At 45.7% G+C, this 23,093-nt stretch overlaps 1 long non-coding RNA gene across 1 annotated transcript; it reads left to right on the top strand.

Moving 5' to 3' along the window:
* Positions 1–909: 909 nt before the first annotated feature.
* On the top strand, positions 910–21,208 carry LOC122559828 (uncharacterized). Its single transcript, XR_006314565.2, has 3 exons — positions 910–1,012; positions 12,892–13,037; positions 20,458–21,208. It is a non-coding gene; the product is annotated as an uncharacterized LOC122559828 (long non-coding RNA).
* The last annotated feature ends 1,885 nt before the right edge of the window (positions 21,209–23,093 follow it).

Below are 23,093 nucleotides of genomic sequence, written 5' to 3'. Positions count from 1 at the left end.
CCCTCCTTTGAAAAAAAACATATATTGGAATTAAAAATTAAATAGTTTCTCTCAAAGAATAGTGAATCTGTGGAACTCTTTACCACAGAGGGTTGTTGAGGTTGGGTCATTGAATATATTTCAAGGCTGAGGTAGGCATGCTTTTAATCAATAAAGGAATCAAGGACTATGGGGAAAAGGTAGGAAAGTGGAGATGAGGCTTATCAGACCATGATCTCTTTGAATTGCAAAGCAGAGCTTGATGGGCTGAATGGCCTTTTTCTTCTCCTATGTCTTGTAGTCTTATGACCTTAAACTTCTTCAACAATCCCATTTGATCCCATGGCCTCTACTTATTGGGAGGGCGACTATAGTAGGTGTAAGCGAGGGAACACCAAACTACACACTAATCTGACTTGGAATAAAATCTTAATTCCTTTACTGTCACTGGAGCAAAATCATGAAAATCCCTCCCTAACAATGCTGTAAACATCCCTACATTTGCATGACTGGCAGTACTTTAGGAAAACAGCTCCCACCACCTCACCAAGGCAATTAGGGATGGGCCATCAATGCTGGTCTAGGCAGTAACACCCACATTTATGAATGAATACATGGTAAAAAATACTCCGTTCATCTTGAGGCTCTGTTTACTTACTACCAAAGAGGTGTCATATGGTTCCACCCATAACCACAGATTATATGATACAATGTCTATGCTCTTAACAAACTGTGCATTAGCTGTCTCCTCCTGCACCATGCCACAGGAGATAATAAGCATTATGTAAATACCTTTTTAAATTTGTAATAGCCCCACCATCAGTAGGCTGGTAGTTTGTTGTGAATGAGATATTGAAATATCACACCCTGTACTGCAAGCAATAATCTTTCCTTCCTCCTTAGGCAGTCTGCGGGATCAAGGATGACTCACTTCCACATCGGGTCCATGGGTTCTGAAAGAGTTGGTAAGGCCAATACACAAGCTGCAGCCTCTGCCACACATTGGCCGGGTGGTGCTTGAAGGGTCAGCTGGGTGAGTTGTTTGGAGAGTTATGCACTTTCTCTGATGTCTTCTCTTTAGCTCGCAGTATGTGCAGTGCCTCCCTGGACTAATCTTCACCATTTTGATCAGTCACCCTAAAGGAAAGTTGAGTGAGCAATGAGCAAGAGATCCCTAATGGCAAGCCCTGTGTAGACATGAAGATACTAAGGAAAATTTAAAGATTGATTTTATAAAGTGAACATAGAAAGCTGTTAAGCTAGTGGCATGATAGGGGAAACACAGTGTCCCAGTGGTTAGCACTGCTACCTCTCAGCACCAGGGGCCTGGGTTCATTTTCACCTTTGGGTGGAGTTTGCACATTCTCCCTGTGTCTGCATGGGTTTCCGTTGTGTGCTCCAGTTTCCTTCCAAATACTCAATGGTAAATTTTCCATAGTGTCCAAGGATGTGTAGATTAGGTGGATAAACCATGGTGAGTGAGGGGTTATGGGGACAGGGAGGAGGTGGTGGGTCGCTCTTTGGAGGGGGCATGCAGACTCAATAGGCCAAATAGAAATAGTTTGAGAACATCTCTAAAAAATTCCATTGTCTTCCTGGAAGTCTCCTGCCTTGACCTTGTTCTGGGTAGAGCACCCGCATTCAGGTAGAATCATAGAATTCTGTACAGTGTGGAAACAGACCACCTGGCCCAACAAGTCCACATCAACTCTCAAAAGAGTAACCCACCCAGACCCATTCCCCCACATTTCCCCTGACTCAGGCACTTAACCTACACATCTCTGAACACTATGGGCAATTTATCATTGCCAATTCACCTGACCTGCACATCTTTGGACTGTGGGACGAAACCGGAGCAAACCCATTCAGAGATGAGAAGAATGTGCAAACTCTACACACATAGTCACCCAAGGCTAGAATCGAACCCAGGTCCCTGGTGCCGTGAGGCTGCAGTGCTGACTATTGAGCCACCGTAGTGTCTGAGAAGTTGATGGAGCTGTTTTGTATGGTCAATACCTCAATCCTGTGCATGTTGTCTTGGGAGAGAGGACACTGGTGTTGGAGTCATTCTTGCATGCTGCCCACAATAGTCATCATATAAATCTGCTCGATTGGGTTAAAATCAATATTACTAGTCTGCAGTAGAACAGAGGAGCAGATATAAACATCTGCAAGATAGAAATTGAAAACCAACATCCTGCCCCTGCTGAATGCGCACATCCTCAGGAGAAAATAGAAGGAAGGGGTGAAGAGAAAGTAATGTTCCAATGACCAGTATCTTTGCTTTCTTCCCAAATTAGCATTTTCTGTAAAAATGTTAATATTTGGGAAGAATTTACATGCTTGAGATAAATGTCAGCACTTGCACCAGAGCTGTATCAGAGTAGGACAGAGCAGGATAGCAAAGGGAATCAGCAACTCCGTCACCCATCAGGAGGCAGAGTTGGGGGATGTTGTTGGCCTAAGCAGGTTGGATACTGTGATTCCTCCGTAGCTTGTACAGTCAATAACAAAGTCAGAGGATTTTTAAGTTAAACAGGAGAAAAATGGACCATTTTTCCTTTTGATGTCTGCCTTATACTAATGATAACACAATATCACTCACCATAACTATCTCCTTCAGTCTTCCAAGATCTGTTCTGGGGACAAGGTTTCAAATTCCATCACAGCTTTAAAAATCTAGAATTATAAAAGCTAAGTTCCTTAATGCTAATCAAGAACATTATCATGGATTGTTGTGAAGCCCTGTCTGGCTCACTCATGTCCTTTAGTGAAGGAAATCTGCCATCTTTGTCCGGTCTGGCTGGTGCTGGCTAGACCAGTACTTATTGCCCATCCCATATTACCCATAGGGCAGTCAAGAGTCAACCACATTGCTGTGGGTCTGGAACACGTCAACTTCACCTCCCACTCCACCAAGGACATGCAAGTCCTGGGCCTCCTCCACCGCCAGATTCTACCCACACAATGTCTGGAAGAAGAACGCCTCATCTTCCACCTTGGGACCCTCTGACCATATGGGATCAATGTTGATTTTAACAGTTTCCTCATCTCCCTTCCCCCACCTTGTCCCAGATCCAACCCTCCAACTCAACGCCACCTTCTTGAACTGTCCCACCTGCCCATCTTCCTTCCCACCTATCCCCTCCACCCTCTTCTCTGACCTATCACCATCAACCCCCCACATTCATCTACCTATCACATTCCTTGCTACCTTTCCCCCCCCGGCTCCACCCCTCTCCCATTTATTTCTCAGCCCCCTTGGACCCCTTTCTCCACATTTCTGATGAAGAGCTTATGCTCGAAACCTCAACTCTCCTGCTCCTCCGATGCTGCCTGACCGGCTGTGCTTTTGCAGGGTCACACTTTTTGACTCTGATCTCCAGCATCTGCAGTCCTCACTTTCTCTGACCAGGTAAATTTCCTTCATTAATGAATCAGATGGGTTTTTCCAACAATCAACAATGGCATCATGACTCCAGACCCATAGTAATGCAGTTGACTCTTAGTTTACTCCCTGACATGAAGTAAGTCGAGGGCAATGACACAAACATTCCTTGGAAGAATACAAGAAAAAAAAGTGTAGGTTTCTGACTTCCACTTGAAGATTGATTTCAGAAAGGTAAAGGGAAACTCTATCCATGGACTCCACAGTGAGGGAAGCGTTAATCCTTAATGTTTGCAAGGATGACAAAGGCTGTAATTTCTAACTAGCTCTGGCATTGTGGTGTTAGCAGTGTGCGTTGAGACAGATGAAGCTCCAAATGTTCTTTGTTGTGACATTTCTGAATTTGCTCATTGCAGCAGTAAAAGCTATAGCATCAAAATGAGAGAGAGAAGCAATCATCTTCAGAGCAATCAGCCTTGCTGTGGCACATTGTAACACAACACAAAGAAACCTACATTTCACTGCAAATGTGTTGGCAGACTTCCATTGTTAGTGTTGAGTTTGCTGCATGTTTTATTGCTGCCCCTGTGTTGGAGAGTTGCCATTTCACTGACAGCTGTTTTATTTAATATGATTAGAGAGAGCATCAATAACCATTTACCTAGGATCAATAGCCCTAATTTATCAGCAATCTTTGGCCTACGTTGATTGGCTTGGTGAGGTAGAGAGAAATAGAACCACACTACTCGGTTACTCAAGCCTCTTACCATCCAGTTCAATCATAGTTGATCTGTGTCACAATTCTGTATGCCTGCCTTGTTTCCGTAAACATCCGTACCCTTTAAAAAGGGAGTCAAGGGATAAGGGCTGTGGCATGGCCATAAATCATTACCCCATCACCATCACCCCCACCTCCATCCATCTATCACATTCTCAGCTACCTTCCCCCCACCCCCCTCCCAGCCCCATCCTCCTCACATTTATCTCTCCACCCCTGATGCTCCCAACCCCATTTCTGATGAAGGGCTTTTGCCCGAAACGTCGATTCTCCTGCTCCTCAGATGCTGCCTGACCTATTGTGCTTTTCCAGCACCACACTCTTGACTCTAATCTCCAGCATCTGCACTCCTCACTTTTTGCCTCTAATATCACTATATCTTTCTGTAGATAAGGGACCCAAAAGTGTTCGCAATATGATCTGAGTAGTGCCTTGCCTGGTTTTTAACAAGACCTCCCTATTTTTATACATGTTTCCCTTTGAAATAAAAAATAACATTCCATTTGCTCTCTCTGTTTTAACTGAACCATTATACTAGCTTTTTATGATCTTTTTTTTGTGAGAACTCCCAAATCCCTCTTTACTGTAGCTTTCCACAGTATTTATCCATTTATAATAATATTCATCTCCTATTCTTCCAGCCAAAGTGCATTTCCCCACATTATGCTCCATCCGCCATGTTTTTGCCAACTCACTTAACTTGTCTATCACCTTCTGTATACGTTTTGTGTCCACCTCAGTATTTGCCTTCCCACCTATTTTTGTGTCACCCACACACTTTCCTCATTTAATTCATTAATATACATTGTAAATAATTGTGGCCCCAGCTCTGATCCCTCTGGCACTCCACTGATTATAGGTTGCCATTCTGAAAATACTGCCCTTACCCCAGTACTCAGTGTTCTATTCATTAACCAGTCCTCTCTCCATGCAAATAACTACCTCCAGCACCATGGACTCATCTCTTAATAAGTAATCTAATGTGTGGTATAAGGAGTGAGTTGCTGGAATGTTTTGCTGCCTCTGTGCCAATGGTGGAGAGAGTGAATGTTTAAGATACCACAATGGTTGGCAATATAAAAATATGTGGCAATTTTTATTAGAACATATACTTTATGTAAATTTGTTCCTGGTGGCTAACTGCATTTTTAATGGCCAACAGAATTTCCTACACTCAGACCAGCACGATTTTAGCCCAAATGTGTACCCATAGGCTAATTTTAATCAACAGTAGATTGTCTCTGTAGAGACAGGGACAATTATAGTTTATCTCCCAGACTGGACTCTTCAGACTGAGGTCTGTTTTCTGTAGCAACACTGCAGTTCACAAATCCTTCCCTGGCTAGTAAACAGACTGAGCTCCACTGGTGGCACTTAAGTTCCTGTGTAAACGAGTCAGAGTGTTGTTTTTGAGGATGACTGTCCTTCCATGGCTTTTACATGGATTACCTATTTTAATATACTTGGCTAACCTACCTTCCCTTTTCCTGTTTGGAAATGCAATACCCATTGCCGTATTAAACATGTAACAAATAAAGCAGGAGCAGGAGTAGGCCATTCAGCCCTTCAAGCCTGCTGCACCATTCAATATGATCATGGCTGATCATCCAACACAGTCCCATGTTCCTGCTTTTGCCCCATACCCTTTGATCCCTTTAGCCCTAAGAACTATATCTGACTCCTTCTTGAAAACATGGAATGATTTGGCCTCAACTGCTTTCTGTAGCAGAGAATTCCACAGGCTCCCCATGCTCTGGGTGAAGAAACTTCTCATCTCAGTCTGAAATGACCTACCCTGTATCCTTAAACTGTGACCCCTGGTTGTGACACCCCCACCCCTCCCCAGTCACCAGAAACATCTTTTCTGCATTTATCCTACCTAGTTCTGTTAGAAATTTTAAAATTTCTGAGTCTCCTCTCCTCATTGTTATAAACTCCAGTGAATACGGAACTAACTTATCTCTTCATACACCAGTCCTACCATCCCAATTCTAACGTACATGCCTGTAACCTGGATCTAGATTTGTCAAAGTCTAACATTACCAAGTTGTATAAGGCAGTTAGTACCTGAAAAGGTTAATTGAAATCATTAAATGAGCTCCGGCCATAAGTTCATGAATTGGAAAGGTTTGGAGGAATATGGGCTAGGAGCAGGCAGGTGGAACTAGTTTAGCTCGGGATGATGTTCGGCATGGGCTAGTTGGACCGAAGAATCTGTTTCCACACTGTATGATTCTATGACTGTTGATGGGAGGAGATAACCAGTGTGTTGTAACAGAGTCGAGAGTGTGGTGCTGGGAAAGCACAGCAGGTCAGGCAGCACCCGAGGAGCAGGAGAATCAGCATTTCGGGCATAAGCCCTTCATCAGAAATTAGGCTTGTGGGTCAGGGCTGAGAGATAAATGGGACAGGGTGGGGTGGGTAGCTGAGAAAGCGATAGGTGGATGAAGGTGAGGGAGAAGGTGATAGGTCTGAGGGGGCAGTGATGGACAGCTCCGGAGGGCGGTACCGAGTTGGAGGCTTGGGACTGGGATAATGTGGGGGGAAGGAGAAATGAGGAAGCTGTTGAAATCCACATTTATCTCGTGTGGTTGCAGGGTCCCAAGGCGGAATATGAGGCGTTCCACCTCCAGGCATCGGGTGGTAACGGTTTGGCGGTGGAGGAGGCCCAGGACCTGCATGTCCTTGATGAGGTGGCAGGGGGAGTTGAAGTGTTCAGCCATGGGGAGGTGGGGTTGGTGGGTGCGGGTGACCCGAGATGGGGGGTTCTGTCCTTGTTGTGTTGGGAGAGATGGACTTCAAGGGCAGAGGTGCATGAAGCAGAGGGTATCGCCAACCACATGGGAAGGGAAGATGCGATCATGGAAGAAGGAGGCCACCTGAGGTGGAATTGGTTATCCTGGGAACAGATGCAGTGGAGAAGGAGGAATTAGGAATAAGGGATGGCATTTTTACAGGAGGTAGGGTAGGAGGAGGTGTAGTCTGTGGTTAGTCGGTCACCAAGATGGTGATGTAGAGGTCTAGGAAGGGGAGGGAGGTGTCTAAGATGTTCCAGGTGAAATTGAGGTCAGGGTGGAAGATGTTGGTAAAGTTGATGAACTGTTCAACCTCATCAAGGAAGTATGAGGCAGCGCCGATACAGTCATCGAGGTAGTGGAGGAAGAGGTGGGGCATGGTGCCAGAATAACTGCGGAAAATGGACTGTTCCACATATCCGACAAACAGGCAGGAATAGCTGGGTCCCATGTGGGTGCCCATGGCTGCCCCTTTGGTTTGGAGGAAGTGGGAGGATTGGAAGGAGAAGTTGTTGAGGGTGAGGACCAGTTCAGCCAGGTGGATGAGGATATCGGTGGAAGGGTACTGGTTGGGACGGTGTGACAAGAAGGAACGGAGGGCTTGGAGACCTTTGTCATGGCGAATCGATGTGTACAGGGACTGGATGTCCATGGTGAAGATGAGGTGTAGGGGGCTGGGAAACGCAAGTCTTGGAGGAGGTGAAGGGCACAGGTGGTGTCACGAACATAGGTGGGAGTTCTTGGACCAAGAGGGACAGGACAGTGTTGAGGTAGGAAGACATGAATTCAATGAGACAGGAGCAGACTGAAACTTTGCGATGACCGGGGCAGTCAGGTTTCTGAATCTTAGGAAGGAGGTAGAATCGGGCAATGCGGAGTTCACGGACAATGAGGTTGGAGGTTGTGGATGGGAGATCCCCAGAGGTGATGAGGTTATGGATGGTCTGGGAATTGATGGTTTATCAAGGGGGCAGTTGCATTATACAGAGTGTTCAACATAATTACCAGTCGTCTCAGCATGTCCACAAACAGCAGTGGATGCAGGATCCATTATTAATTTTAATGCTGGGTGAGTTGTTAAGCTACAGTATTAAGGGAAATGGGCCAAAGGCAGGGTTTATGGAGTTAGGTCACAGATTAGCCATAATCTCATTGAATTGTGTAGAACAGGTTTGAGGAGCTGAATGGCCTACTCCTGTTCCTATGTTTCAATGCTGCATCAATGTATCTCACAGAATCACAAAATTGTTAGGCTACAGGAGGAGACCATTCAGCCCATTGTGTCTGTACTGGCTCTTTAAATGAGATTCATTACCTAGTGCCAATCTCTTTTGTTTTCATCACACCCTTACACATTATTTCTATCCAACTAATCATCCAACGCCTTCTTGAATGCCTCAATTGGACCACCACACTTCCAGTCACTGTATTTCACTCATAATAGGAATGTATACTTACAATTGAGACTGTTTTCTTAACAAAGGATCATCATGTTTCTTCACTCAGTTAGAGCTTCTTCTCCCTACAAACTTGCTTTACTTCATTATGTGACACTGACATTATCATAGAAACACAGAGACATAGAAGATAGGAGCAGGAGGAGGCCATTCAGCCATTCAGCCCTGCTCCACCATTCATCATAGTCATGGCTGATCGTCCAAGTCAATAGCCTAATCCTGCATTCTCCCCATAACCTTTGATCCCATTTGCCCCAAGTGCTATATCTAGCCACCTCCTGAATACATTCAATATTTGGCGTCAACTACTTCCTATGGTAATGAATTCTATAGGCTCACCACTCTTTGGGTGAAGAAATGTTTCTTCATCTCTGTTCTTATTGGACGAGCCCGAATACACAGACTGTGACACCTGGTTCTGGACACACCCACCATTGCGACCCTGCATTTACGCTGTCTAGTCCTGTTAGAATTTTATAAGTCTCTATGAGAAACCATCATTATGCATGTTTCTGATGTTAATCCCATTACTACATAGCATTATCATGTCTGAAAACCAATGTATGATTGCTGCCACAAAACTAAAGGTCATATCTGTCTTTCCACATTATTCAAATATAAATAGTTCTATATAGATAGTCATTTCAATTTAGATGTTCAGAAGAATTATGCAAGACGGTGAAGATGATGATTAGAAAGTTCTTGTGGCCAGTAGCACAAAATAATTTTCTATACAGTAATCCAGTTATCAGAGAGAGAAAGGCTTCTATTGAAACAAAAATAGAAATTGCTGGAAAAACTCAGCAGGTCTGGCAGCATTAGTGGAGAGAAAGTAGAGTTAATGTTTCAGGTCCAGTGACTCTTCTTCAGAACTGATTGTAGCCATGGAAAAGGATGGTACGTATGCTGAGGATGGGGTGGGGGCAGGGGTAAATGATAGGTAGAGATGGAGCCCAGAGAAACGTTCCTATTGGAAGTTTGTTAGCAACTAACTGTGTACGTTAAAACACCATCTTGGACAGACATGTACAGTCTGCGTTGTTGATGTTTTTAATCAGGGGAAAGTGAGGTCTGCAGATGCTGGAGATCAGAGCTGAAAATGTGTTGCTGGAAAAGCGCAGCAGGTCAGGCAGCATCCAGGGAACAGGAGAATCGACGTTTCAGGCATAAGCCCTTCTTCAGGAATGAGGAACGTTTGTCCAGCAGGCTAAGATAAAAGGTAGGGAGGAAGGACTTGGGGGAGCACCCAAGTAACAGCACCGCCTTCCTAACCTGAAATCTTCTTCCTGACCTCTCCGCCCCCACCCCAGTCTGACCTATCACCCTCACCTTGACCTCTTTCCACCTATCGCATTTCCGACGCCCCTCCCCCAAGTCCCTCCTCCCTACCTTTTATCTTAGCCTGCTGGACAAACTTTCCTCATTCCTGAAGAAGGGCTTATGCCCGAAACGTCGATTCTCCTGTTCCCTGGATGCTGCCTGACCTGCTGCGCTTTTCCAGCAACACATTTTCAGCGATGTTTTTAATCAACCTGTTTAGATATGCTTTGACACACCTCTGGAAGAGGTGGGATTTGAACGTGGACCTCTTGACCCAGAGGTAGGGACACCACAAGAGCTCTCTCACTTATGTGCTTAGGTCGATTACTAATATATTATATACATAATTAACTGGCTGACTAACTGACTGACTGAATGTACAGAGAATGAGATAGAAACATGTTCTACCACAACATTATATAGAGTCATAGTGTTATACAGCACAGAAACAAATCCTTCAGTCCAACCCATCCATGCCGACGAGATATCCTACATTAATCTAGTCCCATTTATCAGCATTTGGCCCATATCCCTTTAAACCCTTCCTATTCATATACCCATCCAAATGTCTTTTTAAAATTGTTCCAGCCTCCACCACTTCCCCTGGCAGCTCATTCCACACATCCTCTGAGTGAAAATGTTGCTCCTTAGGTCCCTTTTAAATTTTTCCCCTCTCAATTTAAACCTATGGCCTCTAGTTTTGGACTCCCCTACCCTGGGGAAAAGACCTTGGCTATTCACCCTATTCTCATCTTATGTTGTGATACCATCTAGTTGTCTTAAAGTTAAAGATCTGTACAATAATACAGCAACTTGGTCATCTTTATTATTTTGTTGAACTCATTTGAATGTACAGCCTTTCATAATTGTAAATGTTTTATTTAGTTCGCAGTTTGCTTCATCGTAGTCCTTACACACATATATCACCAGTGCAGCACTGGAATTAGCATAGAGGGAAAGCTGAACAATCACACTCTAGTTTGCATTTCTGAGAGGTGTGGATTCGTGCTGCACTTCAGAACGTTGCCACAATATCCAGGCGGATAACCCAGTACAGTCTTAAGAATGTGCTTGCAAGATTGTACTAATGTCCTTCAGGAAAGATACTACACCAGTGTCTGGCTCATCTGTTCAAACAGACCTTAAAAGTTTCATTAGGAGAAAGTGAGCTCTGCAGATGCTGGAGATCAGAACTGAAACATGTGTTGCTGGATAAGCGCAGCAGGTCAGGCAACATCCAAGGAGCAGGAGAATTGATGTTTCGGGCATAAGCCCTTCTTCAGGAATGAGGAAGGTGTGCCAAGCAGGCTAAGATAAAAGGTAGGGAGGAGGGACTTGGGGGAGGGGCGTTGGGAATGCAATAGGTGGAAGGAGGTTAAGGTGAGGATGATAGGCCGGAGAGGGGGTGGGGGCGGAGAGGTCGGGAAGAAGATTACAGGTCAAGAAGGCGGTGCTGAGTCCAAGGGTTGGGACTGAGATAAGGTGGGGGGAGGGGAAATGAGGAAGCTGGAGAAATCTGCATTCATCCCTTGTGTTAGGAGGGTTCCGAGGCAGAAGATGAGGCGCTCTTCCTCCAGGCGTCGTGTTGCCATGGTCTGGCGATGGAGGAGGCCAATGACCTGCATGTCCTTGGCGGAGTGGGAGGGGGAGTTAAAGTGTTCAGCCACAGGCTGGTTGGGTTGGTTGGTGCGGGTGTCCCAGAGGTGTTCTCTGAAACGTTCTGCAAGTAGGCGGCCTGTCTCCCCAATGTAGAGGAGGCCACATCGGGTGCAGCGGATGCAGTAAATGATGTGTGTGGAGGTGCAGGTGAATTTGTGACAGATATGGAAGGATCCCTTGGGGCCTTGGAGGGAATTTCCGCCATCTCCAAACAGACCCCACCACCAGGGATATATTTCCCTCCCCTCCCCTATCAGCGTTCCGGAAAGACCAGTCCCTCCGCGACTCCCTCGTCAGGTCCACACCCCCCACCAACCCAACCCCCACTCCCGGCACCTTCCCCTGCAACTGCACGAAATGTAAAACTTGCGCCCACACCTCCCCCCTCACTTCCCTCCAAGGCCCCAAGGATGCTCAATCAGGGTAGAATAGGACAGAAAACAATCTGACTCTGCCTCAGAAAGTGACCAGGGAGGGTGTGGAGTCAATAGCTAAAGAACCGACCTTGTGATGGAGGTTGAAAACAAGGATGCCAAATTTTCTGGTATTTACTGTAATTGGATGAAATCCAAAACTGGATGCAGTGTAAAAATCAGAAGGGTGAAAGTGTCAAGACAAATGATAGTGAGGCAGAGTTCTGTGTTGTCGCATATATTTGGAATCTAATGCGTTTCACATGATGTTGCAGGGAGATAGCATGAGAAGTCTTGATTCAGTACATTTTAAGCAAGATAAATTTAGATGCTTTTCTTAACCTTAGAATGTTCTAAAGCACACTTGTGAAATATAAATGCTTTTTATAACGCACGAGTAGTATTTAGCACATAAATGCAAAATACCCTGAATGTTGGAAATCTGAAGCAAACAGAAAATTCTGGAGAATCTCCACAGGTTTGGCAGCATCTGTTGCGAGAGAAACATTTCGGTTCTGATATGACTCTTCCTCAGAACCCACTGAAGTAGTATCTAGCAAATTTATTTTAAAAATAGCAAATCAGTCAGAAATATGAGGAATTGAATGTGAAAGTCATTAACCATCAGATGTAGGTAGTGGTTCATGGTAATTTTTACCCTGGGATTTCAGTTCATGAGGGATAGTTGATGCATAATGTTAATTTGTTCTAAGTTGCTGATCCTATTTGATATTTGCATTCTTCACAGATACTGCAGTCTTCGAGTTCTGATAAATCTAATTCACACGGCAAATAAACCTTTTGAAAATGAAAGCTAAAAAATAAAAGTCCATTAACCAACTAATTTACAAAACCAAATCTTGTTTCATACAGGGCTGAATTATGTTAATGATAAAATATTAATCTATCCTACAAATTTTTTTTGCTGTTTTAAAGATTTTTCTCAAGGTAATAGTTCACATCAGCCCACACTGGGAAAGTATTTTAAGCGGAAGTGATAAACAAACAGGAAATTTCAAAGCGGCTCCCTATTATCTTGAAGGTAAACAGACAGCTACAAGGGACTGTTTACTCTCATTGTTCTCCCTTTCCTCCTGAGCAGGATCTACAAAGCCGCTGTGCTTGTGAATTATGACTCCTTGATGGGGAACACTGACGGCAATGGGAAATGCAGCCAGCATTACAATAACCAGTATCATCACATCAGCAGCAGAGCATGAATGATTCCTGTTGTACCCTGGCCAAACAGTAAGTTGTCTAAAGCAGCTAACTGTGGTTGAATTGTGGACATGATGTGATGTAGTGTTTGACTGATTTCTTTTCCTTGCAATGTTGCTTTCACTGGCATGGCCAATGGCTTTTGCCCGAAACATCGATTTTCTTGCTCCTTGGATGCTGCCTGACCTGCTGTGCTTTTCCAGCACCACACTCTCATCTCTAATCTCCAGCATCTGCAGTCCTCACTTTTACCCAGTGTTTTTAATTGCCAATCCGGAATTGCTCTGGAAAAGATGCTGATCATTATCTTCTTCCCAAACGTTTGCAGTCTGCATGGAGTCTGCATTTCCCAGCATGCACTGAGATAAGTAGAAACAGGATCCACCTGATCCCAGTTCGAACTCTCCAACTCAGCACCATCTTCTTGAACTCTCCTACCTGTCCATCTTCCTTCCCACCTATCCGTTCCACCCTCCCCTCCGACCTATCATCATCACCCCTCCACTTTCATCTACCTATCGCATTCCCAGCTACCTTACCCCCACCCTCTTATTTATCTCTCAGCCAACTCTCCCCCAACACCCCTGATGAATGGCTTATGCCCAAAACATTGATTCTCCTGCTCCTCAGATGCTGCCTGACCAGCTATGCTTTTCCAGCACCACACGTTTTGACTGATCTCCAGCATCAGCAGTCCACATTTTCTCCTGGATGGAGGAACCTGACCCATGACAGGATGGCGTGTGTAACTTGGAGGGGAGGCTTGGAATCTGTGGCATTCCCAAACACTTTCTGTCCAAATGTGATGGTTACAGGTTGGAGTGCTGCCCAGAAAACCTTAGTGCCTGGCTGCTGTGCACCTTGCAGTGGCCTTGCTACCACTCTGTGACAATGGTGAAACCTCGGGAATAGAACCAGGAGTAGGCCATTCAGCCCTTTGAGCCTGCTCCATCATTCAACTAAATCCTGCCAATCTGCTGGGACACGCCAACACCAGCCTCTTCCACCAGGCCAATATCCCCAGCATCAAAGCACTGCCCCCCCGCCATGCAACAGGCTGGGCATGTCAACCCCATGACTGACACGAGACTCCCCAAGCAGATGCTCTACTCCCAGCTCCGAAATGGCAGGCGAGCCCCAGGTGGACAGAGGAAGTGCTTCAGGGATACCCGCAAGGCCTCACTGGTGAATTAGATTAGATTAGATTACTTACAATGTGGAAACAGGCCCTTCGGCCCAACAAGTCCACACCGCCCCGCCGAAGCGCAACCCACCCATACCCCTAAAGTAACACTACGGGCAATTTAGCATGGCCAATTCACCTGACCTGCACATCTTTGGACTGTGGGAGGAAACCGGAGCACCCGGAGGAAACCCACGCAGACACGGGGAGAACGTGCAAACTCCACACAGTCAGTCGCCTGAGGCGGGAATTGAACCCAGGTCTCTGGCGCTGTGAGGCAGCAGTGCTAACCACTGTGCCACCATGCCACCATAAGTGCAGCATTCCCACAGACACCTGGGAATCACTGGACCAAGACCGTCCAAAGTGGAGGAGGATAATCCAGGAAGGCGTCAAGCACTTCGAGACTTGCTGCTGGGAGGAAAGTGGAAGTCAGGCGGAAGCTGTGGAAGGAGCGCTCTGCCGGGCCAATGCCCCACCCACCCCTTCCTGCATTCACCTTCTGTCCCCAGTGTAACCGCATCAGTCTATACAGCCACTTACGGACTCATCCTGAGAGTGAAGAGAGTCATCCTCATCTGTGAGGGACTGCCAATGATGATATGAGACCACGGCTGATCTCTTACCTCAACGCAATTTCCCCACACTACACCCAGTACCCGGTGATGGCTTCAGTTCTAGAACTTTATTAATCTCTGCCTTGATTATACTCAATGACAGAGCTTCTGGGATAAAGAATTCCAAAGTGAAGTAATTCTTCCCAGTCCCTTATCCTGAGACTGTGAAGGGAGTGAATGTTTAACTATGTGGTAGGTAGGGGTGACAATGAAGCATTTAACTGAAGTCAAACAATGAATTGATAACTTTGAAGGATCAGGAAACATTAAATACAGAGCATTCCCTGAAGAGATTGAATGAAGTTGCTTTTATGTAAAAGCAAATTACTGGCAGGAACTGGTTGGACCAAAGGGTCTGCTTCCATGCTGTATGACTCAATGACTCTGTGCAGATGCTTGAAATATGAAACAGAAACAGAAACTGCTGGTAAAACTCAGAAGGTCAGGCAGCATCTGTGCAGAGTCATTAAGTCACAGTTATGCAGCACAGAAACAGACCCTTCGTTTCAACTCGTCCATGCTGACCGAGAGAAAAACAGAGTTAACGTTTTGAGTCTGATACAACAGTTCTTCATTAATGCAAGGGGTTGAAAATGCTGGGTTTTTTTGCAATATTGCTGGATGGTTAGGAAGAAGGAGTGGGACATATAGTGCCCGGAGCAAAAGACAAAGGGAATATTAAAATTGGCTGTTATTGTTGTGTCGCCATAGTCTTACCAGATCATAGGGACTGCTCTCAATTGAGAGAAGTACCTGGTGGTGATTTAACCTGAGGGTCACCAGACTTCAGGCGAGGGAAGAGTTTGAAAAGGAGAGTCCTTCATGGTAACCTCAAACCAGTGATAGGAATTGAACCCACACTGCTCTGCAAACCAACAATCCAGCTAACTGAGCTAAACCGATTCCCTAAAGGTGGTAAAGGCGTGATAGAAATGTAAAGTTGTTGTAAATGAGGGTCTCAAAAAGAGAAACTGGGTTTGCTCCACTGAGAACAAAGGCAACGAGACATAGAAAATAAAAGGCAATGTTGCCACAGTCTGCATGGATCATAGGGCTGCTCTTTCAGCCTAGGTGGGGTATTAACCTGAGGGTCATCTCACCTCAGGCAACGGTAGAGGCTGAGAAGGAGAATTCATCATGGTATCCTAAGCCAGTGTGGGAATTAAACCCACACTGTCAGCATCACTATGCACTGCAAATTAGCCATCAACTGACTGAGCTAACCAGCCTCTTCACCAGGGGAGGGTGAGGAATGTGAGAAAATTAGAGGACAGAGATCATGCTCTGAAGTTGCGGAGCTCAATGTTGAGTCCTGGAGGCTGTAAGGTACCTAAGGTGAAATGAGGTGTTATTTCTTCAGCTTGCATTGAGCTTCAGTGGGATACTGTAGCAGGCCATGATGGAACAGTTAATGTGGGAACACAGTGATTGGCTGAAATGATAAACAGCGGGAAGGTCAGGGTCATTCCTGCAGATAGAGTGGGGGGGTGTTCCACAAATCAGTCACCAGACTACATTTGGCCTGTCCAATGTGAAGGAGACTGCATTGTGAGTAGCAGAAACTGACTGGACTGAAAGACTGAAAGACGTACAAGTAAAACAGCTTCACCTGGAAGGTGTATTGGGACCTTGGACAGTGAAGAGGGAGAAGGTGAATGAGCAAGTGTTACGCCTTCTATGATTGCATGTGATTGCATGGGAGTGTGCCATGGTGGGGAGTAAGGAAGTGTTAGGAGTAATGGAGGAGTGGTCCAGGGTGTCACAGAGGGAACAGTCCTTGTAGAATGCTGACACCGGAGGGAATGGGAAGATGTGTTTCATGGTGGTGGGATTGATGGAGGATGATCCTTTGAATACGGAAACTGGTGGAATGGAAAGTGAGGACAAGGAGAACAGTATCATTGCCCCAGGAAGAAGGGGAAGGATGAGGTCAGAGGTGTGGGAGATGGGTAGGATGCAGTTGAAGGTCTGTTAATCAGAATGGAAAGGAAATCCTTTGTTGAGGAAAAAGGAGGGCATGTCTGAGACATCCCGATGAGAGGTGGCATCAATGGATCAGATGCAATGGAGAAGGAGAGAACATTGCATAGAATCCTTGAAGGAAATAGGGTATGAGGAAGTGTTGTCGAGGTAACTGTGAGAGTCAATGAGTTTGTGTGGATATTGGTGCACTGCATAAGGTGCTTTCATAACTGCAGCACTGACTGTTACCTTTCATTAGGAAAGCTTTTTACAGTGGCAACTTCAACATCCCCAAAAGAATTTAAATAAATCATTAAATGGTGACTCATCACTGAATCTTGCACTATCACCATCCTGAGGGGGTTACCATTGTTCAGAAACTTGACCTGGACTACTTATGTAAATACAAGGACTATCAGACAAGGTCAGAGGCTGTGAATGCCGCAGTGAGTAACTCACCACCTGACTCCCCAAAGCCTGTCCACCATCTGCAAGGCACAAATCAGGAGTGTGATGGAATACTCCCCACTTGCCTGGATTGATGCAGCTCCAACAACATTCAAGAAGCTTGACTCCATCCAGGACAAAGCAACCCACTTGATTGCCATCACATCCACAAGCATCCACTCCCTCCACCACCGACACTCAGTAGCAGCAGTGTGTACTATCTACAAGATGCAAGAATTCACCAGGACTCCTTAGACAATATGTTCCAAGCCCACAACCACTTCTGTCTAGAAGGAGAAGGCCAGCAAGTACATGTGAACACCACCAACTACAAGTTCCCCTCCAACCCACTTGCCATCCTGACTTGGAATTATGTTGGCCTTTCTTCAGTGTCACTGGGTCAAAATCTTGGAACTTTCTCTCTCAGGTCATTATCGGTGTGCCTATATCACCTGGACAAGAAGGCAGCTCAGTACCACCCTTGCAGGGGCAACTAGGGTTGGGCAATAAATGCTTGTCCAGACAGTGATGCCTACATCCCATGAACAGATCCAAAACATTTGCCATTACAGGGTAAATTCACTGAGGGTTTACTGCTAGTTGGGATCTCCAGTCAAGTACAGTGAGAGGTAAATGCAAATGTATGTTAACTATTAACCTTCAGACAACCTTGGGTAGTTCATTCTTAAGTTGTCTATCCCACTCGTTAAAGGTGACTTCTCTGATTGAAGTTTGTTCATTTGTCCTAATATCTGCTTATTTGGCTTGGTGTCAGATCGATTTTTAGAAAATATTTATCATATGATGAGGGCATCACCAGCTGGGCTAGCATTTATTGTTCATTGCTAATTGCCCAGAGGGTAATCACATTGCTGTGGGTCTGGAGTCACATCCGTATCAGACCAGGTAAGGACAGCAGTGGTCCAGGGTGTCACAGAGGGAACAGTCCATGTGGTATGCTGACACCGGAGGGAATGGGAAGATATGTTTGGTGATGGTGGGATTGATGGAAAATGATCCTTTGAATTTGTCCCTGTAAATACTGAAGCCAAGGGGACAGGTGGGGTTTATAAACCAAAAGACCCATCAATCCACACCCCCGTCCACCGACCCCCTCAATCGATACACTCTCTCCCCCCACCCTCAATCAGCACCCTCCCTCTACCCACACCCTGAATCCACACCCTCCTTCCCCCTCAATTGACACACTCTCCCTCCACTGACACCCTAAATTCACACCCTCCCTCCCCCACACCCTCAATCAGCACACTCTGCCAACACCCTTAATCCACACCCACCCTCTGCCTATACCCTCAAACCACACCCCGCTCCACTGACCCCCTCAATCCACACCCTCCCACCCCACACCCTCAATCAGCACCCTCTCTCTACCAACACCCTCAATTCACACCCTCCCTCCCCACGCCCTCAAACAGCACACTTTCGCCTCTGACACCCTCAATTCACACACTCCTCCACCGACCCCCTCAATCCACACTCTCCCTCCACCTACACTCTCAATCAGTATCGTCTCTCTACCAACACCCTCAATCCACACACCCCTCCGCCTATACCCTCAAACTACACCCCCGTCCACCGACCCCCTCAAGCCACACCCTCCCTCCCCCACATCCTCAATCCATACCCTCCCTCCACCTACACACTCAATCAGCACCCTCTCCCCACTGACACCCTCAATTAGCACCCTCCCTCCACCAACACCCTCAATCCACACACCCCTTTGCCGACCCCCTCAAACAACCCCCTCTCAACTTACACCCTCAATTGACACCCTCCTTCCACTGACGTCCCCCCTCCCTCAATCAACATCCCCCTCCCTCCACTAACATGCCCCCCCCACTTCCACTAACATCTCCTTCTCACACTCCACCATCCTTCCTCCTTCCTCCACCAACATGCCCCCCACCTGGACCGCTTCAGTATGTGAGAAGTTGTGAATGGTGCTGAATATTGTACAATCGTTGGTGGACATCCCCACTTCTGACCTTGTCATGAAAGGAAGGTCATTGACGAAGTAGTCAAAGATGGGTTGGGCCTGGGACACTATTGTGGGAAACTAGGGTTCTCGTGGTAAAATGCATCATGACATCTCTGAACATTTGAATAATTAGCCTGAGGAGCTCCTGCAGGAGCTGCGATGATGGACCTCCAACAGCCACAACCATCTTCCTATGGGTATCGTCCTCCTTAACCCACTCCCGTAAATAGTCACTTGATGACTGAAGCAGACATGATGGACTGAATGGCCTTTTACAGAGCTGTATAAACTCTATGACTCTTAAAAACAACAACGTTGTAAGCCAGATTTGTGAATGATAGTCCACAGCAGTAAGAGTACAAACCACCAGAAAAAGGGTTGTTTGTCAATTGTACTCATTCGAGACATCCAGCCAATGTGGTTTAGCAGTCAGTTGCATTTCCCTTCAGTCAGTTCCGGGACACTATTGCCCTCATGAAACAGTCTGTTGAAGTTCCTGTGGTTCCATTGGTCATATATATATATATGTACATACATACATGTAAAATGTACAGCTGCAATTCCTTCTGTGGTTCAGAGCAACAAAGCGTGATGCACTGCAAAAAAATATCTTTTATGCCTTTGGTAAACTCAACAGTCAGAGAAAACCCTATGTTTCTTTCTGGCAACCTGCAGTGGCTGACACGGCTGGTTTGCACACATGACTGCAACACCAGTGGTCAACACCAACACTGAATTTTTGCATAGGTGTCATGAGTTACATTTCAGTGCATGTGTGCATTGCCTTCCCTGAACCCAATTTCCTGTTTGGGTTGCAGCTGCAGTAATTGAATTATTAATAATGAAAAAAATGTATGTGTGCACTCAGGGTTTAACCACAATTAGGATACTAATCTTCTATGGATCAGAATGCTTACTGGAACCCTTGCCCGTGTCTTTGTGACCTCTAGAGTTCACTCTTCCAAAGTTCTTTTGGGAAACGTCAGCTCATATAAAACACTGCTGCCTGGGTTCTAAGTTGCACTGAGTTCCCTTCACCCATCACTCCTGTGTTTTCTGACCTCCACTAGTTCTCAATTAATTAACACCTGGATTTTAAGTTTCTCATCCTTATTGTCAAGTCTCTCCAAAAGCTCAGTGCTCCCGATCGCTGTAATCTCCTTTATCCCATTAAACGTCTCAGCAAGACCCTTCCTCGGAATCCCCCCAATCCAAAATGTTAACTCTGATTTCTCTCCACAGATGCTGCCAAACCTGCTGAGCTTTTCCAGCCATTTCTATTTTTGTCCCCCACCCCTATCCTATCCTTGTCACTGTACATTCCCTTTAACTAGCCTACACATCCCTGGATACTATGTGGCAGTCCACTTAACCTGCACATTTTTAGACTGTGGGAGAAACTGGAGCACCCAGCAGAAACCTACTCAGACACGGGGAGAGCGTAGAAACTCCGCACGGACAGGCGTCTGAGGCTGGAATCAAACCCAGGTCCCCGGCACTGTGAGGCAGCCGTGCTAACCACTGAGCCACTGTGCCACCCTAATCAACACTTAGCTAACATTAAAGCCCTTCAGAACATAAAGTTGAGAAATAAAGGAACCAAGTTCTGAGTTACTGCCACCCCGAGCCGAGAGACTCACACGTGCGACCGAGAGATCGATGCAAGAGTCTGCCATGGGCCAAGAGGATGCCTTACCCGGTCCACGCTGAGGTTAGGAGTGAAGATAAGGAGAAAGGAAACACCGAGAGAAAATAGAAAAGACAAAGCAATGAGGAAGAAACAGACTGAGCTACAGAATCATAGAATCCCTACAGTGTGGAAACAGGCCATTCGGCCCAACAAGTTCACACCTCTGGCTGAAGCGCCCTACTCTGCCACCATCTTTGTGGAAACCAAGCAATTAATGTGTCTTGATGCTGTTAAAGGCACCATATAAATGCACATTCTTTCTCCTCTACAGACCAAATATGAAAATAAATGTGAATAACTGCCTGTGAAACTGCTATTATTATTTATTAGATTATCTCTCTGATCTCACCAAAGAACATCCCTCCAAGCTTTATTTCACAACTGGAACCTATCCTATCTCGCTAAATTGAAAGTTACCTATTAATCATTAATCCCTATTGAACAGGGATTAATTATCAATACAAACATTAGACAAGGGGTTTCCAATGTGGGGCTTGGGACCCCCAAGTCAGTTCATGAGCTAATATTTTGGGGTTTTGAGATCCAACGCAGGAAAGGCTATCAGACCAAGTTACAGCAGCTATATCTCCCACTCTAACAAGCCCTCATTCTCGCAGTTCTCCCTGCGGGGTTGTGACAATTCTCAAGCCTTGAAATGGGGTCAAAGTGTGAACAGGTTTGGGAAGCATTGCACTAGACCTTGGGAAGTCTGTGAATTGTCACTTGGTTGCACTGGAAGAGGAAGAACTCCTCTGTTCCCACTGAAGTCAGGGTCAAATTGAAGGCATCCATTTTCATCACCGTAGCCCATGGCTGCATCCTGTTTTTATATCCTTGAATTTAAAAAAAAATTGGAACTTCTAATGAGTTTCAGAATGGCAAGTGCCATTTGTTCCAAACTGGTTGGAGAGACAAAGGAAAATCAGAGCTGAGGATCTTGAAAGGAAAAAAAAAGTCAGGGTTTCCTGGCCTTCTGAAAAGGAAGCAAAGAACAAATATGAAAACTCATGTCACAGAGTCATGGAGTTTTACAGCAGGGAAAGAGTCCCTTCAGCCCATCATGTCTGTGGCTGTCATCAAGCACCTACTTACCCTAATCCCATTTCACAATGTGTAGCACCTTTCATGACTCCTCAGATACTGAAAGCAGCCCATCTCCAAAGGTAGCCAGACTCAAACGATATCCAGGTTTGGGCTGGCAAATATCATTTACACCTTAGAAGTGCTAGGCAATGACCATTTCCAAAAATGGAGAATCTCACCATCACCCTTGACATTCAATTGCATTGCCAATGCTCAAAGCCCCACTATCAACATCCTTGAGTTTGCCATAGATTCATAAACTCCACTGTAGCCATAAACATACAATGGCTATAACAGCAGGTCAGTAGGTATGAATACTGCAGCGAGGAACTCATCTCCTGACTGTCCAAAGCCTGTTCACAAGTCAGGAGTGTGATGTAATGCTCCCCACTTGCCCAGATGACTACAGCTCCAGAAACACTCAAGAAGCTGGACACCATCCAGGATAAAAGCGTCCGCTTATTTGGCACCAATTCCACAAACATCCATTCCCTCCATCACTGACACTTAGTAGCAGTAGTGTGTGTACTATCTACAAGATGCACTGCAGAAATTCACCAAAGATCCTCAGACAGCACCTTCCAAACCCATGACCAATTCCATCTAGAAGTACAAAGGCACCAGATACATGGGGATACCACCACCTATAGGTTCTCCTCCAAGTCAGTCACCATTCTGACTTGGAAATATGTCACCAGTCCTTCACTGTCACTGGATCACAACCCTGGAATTCCCTCCCTAATAGCATTGTGGGTGTACATACACCAACTCAGTCACAGCAATTCAAGAAGGCAGCTCACCATTGTCATCTCAAGGACAGTTAGGAAGCGGCTTGCCCAACCAGCAAAGTGCACATCATGTAAATGATTTTTTTTCAAGAAAAGCCCATCCATGAAGTTTTGCTTCCCCCAAAACAAGGCATCCCAAAGTAAGGGGTCATGGTCAGAACTGGGGTTACAGAAACAGTTGCCATGGAAAAGCCCCCACACCACTCATACTGTGACTGCAGATCCACTCACAATTGGTACTTGGATGTCATGGCAATTCTTTACACCTCCAGATGGAAACCCAGCGGGACAAAGTCTGGAAAGTTCTATCTTAGTAC

This window comes from Chiloscyllium plagiosum, unplaced genomic scaffold, assembly GCF_037043375.1.
Source record: "Chiloscyllium plagiosum isolate Xiang-an unplaced genomic scaffold, Cpla_swu_hap1 HiC_scaffold_19, whole genome shotgun sequence".
NCBI lineage: Eukaryota > Metazoa > Chordata > Chondrichthyes > Orectolobiformes > Hemiscylliidae > Chiloscyllium > Chiloscyllium plagiosum.
This window is presented reverse-complemented; position numbering and strand designations above follow the sequence as displayed.